Source organism: Pinus tabuliformis, chromosome 9, assembly GCF_031772625.1.
Source record: "Pinus tabuliformis cultivar Carrire ecotype Pingquan chromosome 9, CPIR1, whole genome shotgun sequence".
NCBI lineage: Eukaryota > Viridiplantae > Streptophyta > Pinopsida > Pinales > Pinaceae > Pinus > Pinus tabuliformis.
This window is the reverse complement of record NC_142307.1, coordinates 728,584,119-728,595,649: the sequence shown is the minus strand read 5'-3', so window position 1 is coordinate 728,595,649 and position 11,531 is coordinate 728,584,119.

Genomic DNA, 11,531 nt, shown 5'->3' with positions numbered 1-11,531 from the left:
CAGATATTGTGTGGTTTTCAGTTGTATTCTTTCCCCGGGTTACATACTGTGTTAATGTATGCATGCGATTGATGTTTCATTATTTTTAATTCAACAAATTGATTATCAACGTAGAGGAGGTTATGTATTATGCATGCATTCCACAAATAGTGTATAATCGGGATAATCTCTATGAATAAGTGTCATATTATTCAAAATTTCTACATGGTATCAAAGCGAAGTTGATCATCAGATCTATTATTCAGAAAGTGATTACATTTTATTTCTTCAGGTAGAGTCTGTAATCGGGCCAGGTAGCCTCTAGATTCATCCTTCTTTTGGAAGGTGAGATATCCGGTAAAAGCTAATACAGTCAATCTCTGTACAAGAAATACTTTGTTCTCACGAATTTTAGATCATAAGCGGTTGAGTTTTGAGCTGGTGGAATTCGAATTTGCAGCAGTGTTTTCTTGGTGTCAGAGTTGAAATGTCTTTCAACAGATTGCGATTGGAGTATGGCCTTGAAGGCATCTCGAATTATATTGCATGGAAATACAAGATGGAGGTGGTGTTAGATGACAATGGGCTGAAGGAGTTCATAGAGGCTAAGGTCCCAAAGCCTACTAATGTTGCTCACGTTGAGGCTTGGCAAAAGAAGACAGCAAAGTGTCGAAGGATTCTATTGGAGGGCATGAAGGATCACATTGTGTCCAGCCTGCATGGAAAGGCTTCTCCATACTTGATGTGGAAAGCGTTGAAATATCTATTCCAAAGCAAGAGCAACCAGACGAAGTTGGCACTCAAGGATAAACTTAGAAACATTAAGTGTGAGAATGGAGACAGTATGCCCAGGTATCTCACGAAGTTCACCCAATGTCGGGATGAGCTGGGAAGTGTGGGGGTGACTGTCGATGATGAGGACTTGGTGACCTTGGCTCTCCTTGGTCTTTCGAAGAGTTGGCATTCCTATCAGGACTCTGTCAATGGTCGGGAGAAATTGCCAAGATGGGAGAGACTTTGGTCAGATCTTGTGCAAGAGGAGATCAGACGGAGCACCAGAGACAGTTCTTCATGCATGCATGATGAGGAGAACTATGCCTTAGCGAGTAAGGAGAAGAAGGGGAAGGAGAAGGGTTCTCTTTCTGAATCCAGTTCTTCAATGATGGGAAGAAGGTTGACAAATCGAAAGTGCGATGCTTTCGTTGTCATGAGGTGGGCCATTATGCTTCAAATTGTCCACGGAGGAAATCCAAGAAGGGATCTGGGGAAGGATCTGAAGGTGAGGCACTTGCTTCATAGTTTGAGTTGTATTTCACACTCTTCACATGCATGGTTTCATCCATGGTGGGAAGTGGTGGGTTTCTTGACAGTGGAGCTTCTTTCCACATGACCGGTGACAAGGGTTTGTTTAGTACTTTGGAGGAGAAAGATCTCCAGATACTCATAGCGATGGGTAATGATGAGAAGTATATTGTCTCAGGTGTAGGCACGGTTATTTTTCAGAGGGAGAATGGAGCTCGCCTTACCTTGACCAATGTCAAGTATGTACTAGGACTGAAGAGAAACTTGGTGTCGATCGCGATGCTGGAAAATAGAGGCTGTGATGTAGTCTTCAGTAAGGGAAAGGTTTTCCTTAGACACATCATCACTAGACAGGTGAAGCAGATTAGTTCACGGGTCAAGAACCTGTATGCTCTTGAGGTTCAAGATGCATGCAAAGCCTTGAGCAACGAGGCAACTGATGGAGACTTGGTGGTTGAGAGGTGTTGTGGCCAGCAACACCCCCCCCTTGTTCATTTAAGTGTTGTCCAAAATACTAAATGAATGGGGACCCTTAGTTAAATTTTAGGAAAAAAAGTAAGAGTTTCCTTTCTTCAAAATAAGGTTACCATCGTAAGCTTAGAGAGGTCCTTTGAATATTTTTTAACCTAAGTCTATGATAAGGGAAATATCTTTAAAGCCGCGTTGCAAAAAGATAGGAAATGCCTCCATTTCTCTATAATATCGGTATGCGCAAGACTCTCGTGTTAAGCATAATATCGCATCGCAATAAAGTAATACTCATAACGAAAAATTTCAAGATTTGCCGATCTGCGATAACGCCGATCGCAAGATCGCATATCGCAGAAATGAGCTGGCAAGATTCGGCAAACATTAAACTTCTGCGACTTGCGATGTTGCGATCACTGCGATATTATGTTCGCGCGATCTGCGATTTGCGATGGCGCGATCTGCGATGTTACGTAAGCAAATCATAAATCACTTCATCACGAATCCTTCGGGCATGCTATTCAAAGAAAAGCCACTTTTTCATGCGGAAAGAGTCAATTTTGTGGACAAAACCGACCTCCCTAGAAGCTAAGGCTTTCTAGTGACAAACAAGACAATCAAGCGCTATCTTTCCCTAAATATGCATTTAGAATACAAGCAACTAGGTGTTTAAAGCATACTTTTAGTCCAACGCTGTTTGTAGCAGTCCAGCCTCTCCGATCCAGATGAGCTCCTCCTTCTCTTTGAAACCTGCATTCACTAACAAGCAAACGATTACATAGCACCTGAATAACTCATAAAATAAAACATATTCATCATAAATACCAAGGAGTATATGAAACAAATTATATATAACAACTTGTTGAGAAAAATGAACTTAATTGTATTAATTGGAAACAAAAGAAACCATTACAACCAGTGCCTTGGTGTTGTGCAGGTCCCTCCCAGGGTCCAGCAAGAGTTCTCCTTTACTTTGATCAGCTCACCCACTTCCAAATGAAGCTAACAAAGGATGGGAATCTCTCCTCTCAAGCTCTATAAGGGAGTCCTAATTTCAGCAGCATCTAACCTTAGGAATGTTCAGCTTTCAAACTCCCCTCCCTCTGGCCCAATGCCTGTATTTATAATGCTTTGGAGGAAGTTAATCAGGTCCACCATCAATGGGATAAGCCCCTCTTTCAATGGGATAGCTCCCCTCTTGATGGGATAAGTTCCTCTTTCATAGGGATACATGAACCATCTAGAGGCGCTCAATACACGTCAAACCATCTTCTAGAATGCTCTAGAATCGACCACAAGTAACGTTTTTGAAGTAAAACTCGCGCCTTTTGACCTTTACAGGAGTACACACCCACCCCTTTACAAACAGAGTGTACAAGTACGTAGGTATTGTGAACTTGAGGTGCGTACACGCAGGTAAGGTTAAGAGAAACTGCGTAACCAGAGTTAATTGACTTTTTAAGGACTTTCTCTCTTTCTTGGAGTTTGACATGAGGAGCAGAGGTATGAGACTTGCCAAGGAGGATAGTATGATAGTTGATGGAGCCATACTAACTGCAAATAGTCATGGTGACAAATTTTAGTGTAACAGATTGCCCCCTAAAGTGCGAAGCCTGTAGTAGATTAGGGTTTCATATCATCTAGGAAGGGTGAAGTACTTTATCATTTCAAGGATTATCTTGTGGAGAGCCCAGTCGGAACCTGCAAATATTCAACACAAAATACATATGTAAGATCATATCATCACTGAGGTAGGCATTCCCATACTCAGATTGAAAACTTTAACTAACAAACTAACTACTGCTCTGATATAGGAATGATTTCGCAGTACATCATAATCATAGACTCATGTAGACACAGTATGGACGCAACCATCTATTTATGATTAGTCTACTATATAATGAATACAAAACTCCTTGCAGCCTGGATGGTGGAAACTAGATCCAGGGTCTTCATTTCTACTTTCCGAAATGGTACGATTCTATCCATGCGAATAAATGAGTTGATGTCGAGCATGGTAGAAACCACTTGATTACCAGTCGATGATGTAAACTGTTAACAAGTGTGAGAGAGACCACCAGTGATGTCAATGGTTCTCAAAGTACCCAGTACAATCCATGAGATGTGAATGAATGTGTTGATGTCGAACATGTCACAGAATCCTTCGATCGAAAGTCAATGATGTAAACCGTCGTCAAAGGCGAGAAACCTGCCATTGATGCATGCAGATTTCAAGGTACTGACGATTTCTAGGTCATCTTTCTAGATAATGTGCTGATGTCGATAGAAAGCGACCCGTTGCAGGCAAGCCCACAACACGAAATCATAGATCAAGTTGAAGAAATGTAGCTGTAAGGACTGACTCAGGGATGGTCGAGATGGATGACAGGTATTTTGCAGATGAATGGTTTATTTGCAGTGACCTCTTGAACACATAACGACATGACAGATGGCTTGGTGACAATTGACCCAAAGTTAATACTCGGAACCGGTTGAAGATTTTCAATGTGGTTTGATCAACTGTTAGGCAAAGGATTTCCCAACCCAGGTGAATGAAAAGTGTCGTGTTCAAGAGTGGTGATAAGGTTTCTTCTGAGACAAAGGATGAAAAATAGGCTCATTTTCCTCTCTTTTCCCCCACCATTTCTGGCAAGTACCTCTTTATTTTTTACAAGCTTGAGGAGGATAACATATGCTTGATTATAAGATCATCCTTCGGATGAGTCCAACTTAGTTTAGATTCGAACCCTAAGAAGGAGTGGTCCATTCCTGTTTGTAATCGAACAGGTCCTTTACTGTGAAATTTTAACGAGTCCAGTATAGGGGAAACTCGGTGTTTTTCAATTTTAGAGAGTCTGAAAAAACTTAAGAAGACTCCAGGGTTGAACTTTTTCGTAAATTTGTGTCTCCCAAGCCCGAAAAAGTATAAAATAATACTTGAGAGAACCGCTTGATCTTTACGACCAAGGAGTACTTTCATGATTAGTGTCTTTGACCTGAAAAGTAAAAAGCGATCAAGGACACGTCGTTTTATTTCCAATATCGAATTTGAAACGACAAAAATCCGGCAATCTTTTCATGTTTTTACGGTCAGAAAAGGGCTATAAGAGGACCGTCTTTTATTTCTGTTTTAACGAGTGTAAAAGAAACGCTCGGCAATCTTTTCATGTTTTAGGAGTCAGAAAAGGGCTTAAAGATGACTCTGATGTTTTTGTTTGTGAAAAATGACAATTTTCCCTGAAAATCCTTTATCCTGCACAAAAACCAACACATTACTCATACCTGTTTAAAGATAGATAAAAATACTTTGAAAAATACCTTTTCATGGTGAAAAATAAACAAATTTACCATTTATTTACCCAAAAAACCTATAAAAAGGGCTTTTACCAATTCATTTTTCCCATTTTACTGTTGAGGAGAGAAAAAGGGCTTTTGGCAAGAAACTTCCCATGGATATTGCGGAGAATCCGACCGTCGAAATCGAACGTCGTCTCTTTCAGGTATTCTACAACATCCTCCTCTTCATTTTCATCCGTTTAGAATTTGTTTTTAGGCCCTAGTTTCATTTTTTTTGGAGGCTTTGGGGTTTCAAGGTCCGCCTTTCGGGGTACGCAGGTGCTCCACTGGTGACCCGCGTACCCCGACATTTTCTCAGTTGGGAAAATGGCGGGCGTACGCACCTTGCCTTAAAGGAACCCGCGTACCCACGCTCTGTTCCTAAAGGCGGGGTGCGTACTCCGTGCAAAGGGTTTACAAACCCCAAATTCTCCAAATTGGACCAATAAATTTTGATTTTATGGATTCTAATGGATGTTTTCTGGTGTGTAGATTGCCCACCATGCTTGATTGGCACGAGAGAGAGCACGAAGATGTTGATTTGGCCACCATTAATCATCAACCGTCTATTGATGCTTTGAAGGCATGCGGCCTTTACAAATACTGGGCCATACCTGGCATGAGGGCCCAGGTGCACTTTCTAGAGTGGCTGGTAGAGAGATGGAACGTCCAGGACCAGTGTTTTTACATTGGAGGGCACCAGCTCGAGATAGAGCCCTCAGATATCTACTTCCTCACTGGTTTGCCCAAGAGAGGCGAACACTTGACTCTGTTCGGGACTAGGCCGGGTGGCCAGTCCATCGCTAGTCTCCGACAAGAGTGGTGTAACACTCAGTCTCATGAGAAGGGGATAGAGATCAAAACTATATCTCGACTTGAACTTATGGTGATTTCTTTTACAGTTACCAGACTTTGCAGGGCTACCGCTTTACACATTGCCACTGGATCCCAGATGCGGATGGCGATTGATTACTATTGAAACACCATTTTCAACTGGTGTGATGCTGTGTTGGCCAACTTAAAGGGCCAACTGACTAGAACCAAAAACGGACAGCTAAAGACTTTTGGTTATGGGCCTTTAGTTGTGAGTTTTTCCCTAGAGAGGGTTCCGATGCTGATCCCACAGCAGCTCACTGTTGAGGTTGGGCCTCCCAGAGAGCCTAAATTGATGCGATGGGTTGCGGTTATGGCCCGTCATCCTCATGAGGTCATGGAGGTTGTCCGATTTACTCCGGAGTACTTTCACTGGTTGGAGGACCAGATCTTTTCTATACAAGATTTTCCTTATGCCGGAGTTGATTTTTGTGGAGATCCGGACATGGTTCTTCCACCGGGAGAACAATGGGATGACACAAGTAATTCATTTTTCACAAGTTTTTAAATTATCTATTTTTTGTTGTTTATATCGTCTCAAAACTGACAGTAATAATTTTCAAAATGCAGATGTAGGCCCACGCCGTCCAGCCAATCTCTGGCCTTTCGATAGGAGACTACCAGTTGCAGCGGCACCGGCCCCACGGGACGAGGCCACAGAGACCCTAGCTGAGTTGGAACAAGACCTAGAGCGTCTTACAACAGACATACCAGAGACTACTATAGATGATATTCCTATCAGGCTTCAGCGCTATGTAGTCGCAATCCTAGGACCTTTTAGGAGGTTCTTGTGTAGGTGGCTCGTGCAGTGGTGTCGTATAGAGAGCATCACCAGTGATTGGATGGTCGTTTTTGTAGACACATGTGACATTTTGGTTTTTTTGTACTTATCATTTTTGCCGATCATAAGGTTTTTTCAACCTATGATCGAAGACGATGTATTTTTTGACACACTCCTATCTATATATATCATTATTACCGGCTTATCTTGTTAAACATGTGTGATGAAATGTTTTTAAATTTACATGTATGATTATTGCAAATGTCTGTTTAACATTCGAGAAGCAATCGCATCTGCTAATGTATTTAAAGACCTTGGAATATGCTGATATTCAATGTAATCAAATTCACGTTCCAAGAGACGCACTCTCAAAAATAACCTTAATAACACTGGATTTCTAATGGCATACACTCTATTAAGCTGTAATACAATGAGTTCAGAATCTAACCGCACTATCAAACTCCGAATCCCAAATGAGATAGATTCAGACAATAACTCAATCACTGTACTGTACTCTGCAATGTTGTTTGTTGTTTGACCGAGGCTTACCCCATGCATAGAAACTAACTCATCAGAGAGCGAATAGATAACCCAAGCTGCGGAAGAGATATTCCGTGTACTACGACAAGCACCATCAGCAAATCCAATGTATGTTTGGAGAGGCATCGACATCTGCAAACATCAAGGGTAAAACCAAGATAAGCAGAATAACGATGAAAAACACACTTTCTAAGCTAAGCACATTGTCTAAACTAACAAACACACCAGCTAGAAAGAAAAACCTAACCTAACTAAAATCTCCATACCCATCATTTAAGCATAATACCTCTTTAGGTAAAGTCCATTTCTGGGTTTACCCAAAGAGTCCCCGTCAAAGTCTACCAGCTCATAGGCCCCTTTTGCTAGCTTTCTCTTGACAATATAGGGCCCATGCCACATAGGAACGAATTTTCCAGCACCTAATTTATCGTTAGCTTGATCATATAATAGCACTAGGTCTCCTTCCGAAAAATTTCGAGGGGTCACATTTCGATCATACTGAGCTTTCATACGTTTTGCGTGAGTCTCGATCGCCAATGCAGCATCACGTCGAGTCTCATCTAATTGAGCTAAGTATAATAAACGCTTCTCCTCTTCGGAAGTAGCTGGAAGTAACTCGATGGCCATTTGAAGTGACGGGATTTCACATTCAATGGGCAGCACAGCTTCCAAACCATAAACTAGTTGGAAAAGAGTGAACCCTGTTGATGTTTTCACTGAGGTTCGGTACGCCCAAAGCGCGGAAAATAACATGTTGTGACAATTCAACCGATAAATACCAATGATTTGTCGAATCATGATAACTAAAACTTTGTTGATGGACTCAACCAGACCATTCACTTGTGGATAATAAGGATTTGAGCTATCGTGACGCAAACCAAGCTGGCCTGTAAGTTCTGTCATCATAACGTTTCGAAAATGGTGCCCATGGCCAGTGATTATTGCTTGTGGGACACCAAACCTAGCAATAATGTGATTGAATATGAGAATTGCAGCTGTCTTGCCGTCTGCCTCGAATGTAGGCATCGCCTCGGCCCACTTAGTAAAATAATCGACCGCAAGGATGATATACGCATGCCCCCCGGCCGAGTGAGGGTTACATGTAATAAAATCGATACCCCATTTCGCAAAAGGACCAACGGCAATTATAGGGTGGAGAGGAGGAGGTGGAGCGCGCATCTTGCGATCAAACACTTGACAGTTGTGGCATTTCTGGACCGCAGTAATACAGTCTTTAAACAAGGACGGCCAGAAGTAGCCAGCGCGCAATATCTTTTGGGCTGTGGCATACCCAGACATATGACCGCCACACGTTCCAGAGTGACAGTCATTCAGAACCCTTTCAGCTTCTTTGTGAGTCAAGCAACGTCGAAAAACTAAGTCCGCCCCACGGCGATAAAGAGTATCTCCAATAATTTTGTATTGTTGGGACTGGAATCGAATTTTTCGACGTTCTGAATTTGAAACTTCGGGCCGAAAGGATTGGGTCTGGAGATAGACGATGATATCCCCATACCACGGATCTAAAGTGCTGATGAGAAACAAAGATTCGTCCGCAATGGGTTCCTCTGCCACAGTTTCTGTGTCAGCATGCGGGAAGTCACACATTAACTCTGCAAAAACTAAAGATTTCTTAGACTTAGATTTTTCAAATTCCAAGTCGAACTCCTGCAGGATAACGATCCATTTAGAGTACTTTCCCCCTAGCAATTGTTTAGTCAAAATGTAGATCATAGGGTTGCAATCCGAAATGACTGTAGTTTTACGGAGTAAAATGTAGTGACGAAAACGTTGGACAGCTTGAACGGCTGCCAATGCCAATTTCTCCACATGTGAATATTTGAGCTCAGTTGGATTTAACGTCCGACTAAGGTAATATATCACATGTTCCGTTCCGAATTCATCTTCTTGTACTAAGACCATTCCAATGGTGGAATGAGTGGCGGCAAGGTACAAAAAGTAATCCTGGTTGTAGTTGGGAGGATGCAGCAACGGTGCATGGGTCAACGCGTGCTTGAGTGCATCAAAAGATTTCTGAGCTATCTCATCCCAAGAGAATTGAGCATTCTGTTTCAACAACCGGGTAAAACCCTTTGTAATCTTGGCGTAGTTAGGAATGAATCGTCGTAAAAAGTTTGCTTTCCCCTGCAAACTTTGGAGTTGGCGAAGACTCGAAGGAGGAGGCAATTTAATGATAGATTCTACCTTCGAGGGATCGACGCGAATGCCGGATTTCAAAACTACAAATCCCAGCAATCGTCCCACTTCTATGCAGAAGACACATTTGTGTGGGTTCAACCGAATACGATAATGCCTACACCGCATGAAGATTACTCGTAAATGGACAAGGTGATCAGCTCGATGTAATGAATGAGCGGGCAAATCATCGAGATACGGTTGCACAATGTGTTTGATGTCATGAAACGCATAAGACATCGCCCTTTGAAAAGTAGCTCCGGCATTCTTAAGCCCAAAAGGTAATTTGCAATAAGCAAACGTCCCCCATGGACAAATGAAAGTCGTTTTTGGTTGATCGGCAGGTAGAATATTGATTTGATTGTAACTGGAAAAACCATCCATAAAGGAAAATATTTCACTGCCGGAAAAATCGTCAATTATTTGATCGATATATGGTGTTGGGTAGTTGTCCTTGGGACAAGCTCGATTGATATCCCTATAGTCGATGCATATTCTTATTGTTCCCTGTTTTTTGTTAACCGGAACAATATTCGATACCCAATCCGTTAACAGGATCGGATAAATGAAACTTGCTTTCAACAGCTTCTCAACTTATGCTTTAATTGTAGCCGATTTTCGTGGGTGAATCTGACGCAAATGTTGCCGGACGGGTTTAGCGTCTGGGTAAGTCTTGATCTCATGGAAAACAATCGCGGGATCAATTCCTGGCATTTCCTCATAGGACTAGGCAAACACGTCACGGAATTCTTGAAATAGGGCCTTGTATGTCTGAATTTCGTCATCTGAACATGAGGCACCTATATGAATGTGCTCGAAAATTCCGGGCTTGACTGAAATGTCTATGGGAATAGTGCGAGAAATGTTTCCCAAATTCAGCTCTGAATCAGGATGTTTCGTTGGATTCTAAGCTTCTTTGGCGACTCCCCAGTGGAGTCGCCATTTTTTCATGCGGAAAGAGTCAATTTTGCGGACAAAACCGACCTCCCTAGAAGCTAAGGCTTTCTAGTGACAAACAAGACAATCAAGCACTATCTTTCCCTAAATATGCATTTAGAATACAAGCAACCAGGTGTTTAAAGCATACCTTTAGTCCAACATTGTTTGTAGCAGTCCAGCCTCTCCGATCCAGATGAGCTCCTCCTTCTCTTTGAAACCTGCATTCACTAACAAGCAAACGATTACATAGCACCTGAATAACTCATAAAATAAAACATATTCATCATAAAGACCAAGGAGTATATGAAATAAATTATATATAACAACTTGTTGAGAAAAATGAACTTAATTGTATTAATTGGAAACAAAAGAAACCATTACAACCAGTGCCTTGGTGTTGTGCAGGTCCCTCCCAGGGTCCAGCAAGAGTTCTCCTTTACTTTGATCAGCTCACCCACTTCCAAATGAAGCTAAGAAAGGATGGGAATCTCTCCTCTCAAGCTCTATAAGGAAGTCCTAATTTCAGCAGCATCTACCCTTAGGAATGTTCAGCTTTCAACCTCCCCTCCCTCTGGCCCAATGCCTGTATTTATAATGCTTTGGAGGAAGTTAATCAGGTCCACCATCAATGGGATAAGCCCCTCTTTCAATGGGATAGCTCCCCTCTTGATGGGATAAGTTCCTCTTTCATAGGGATACATGAACCATCTGGAGGCGCTCAATACACGTCAAACCATCTTCTAGAATGCTCTAGAATCGACCACAAGTAACTTTTTTGAAGTAAAACTCGCGCCTTTTGACCTTTACAGGAGTACGCACCCACCCCTTTACAGACAGAGCGTACAAGTACGCAGGTATTGTGAACTTGAGGTGCGTACACGCAGGTAAGGTTAAGAGAAACTGCGTAACCAGAGTTAATTGACTTTTTAAGGACTTTCTCTCTTTCTTGGAGTTTGACATGAGGAGCAGAGGTATGAGACTTGCCAAGGAGGATAGTATGACAGTTGATGGAGCCATACTAACTGCAAATAGTCATGGTGACAAATTTTAGTGTAACACACTTACCATAATTTGACTCAAGATCATGCGTTTTTAATGATAGTAAATGAATTAGTTG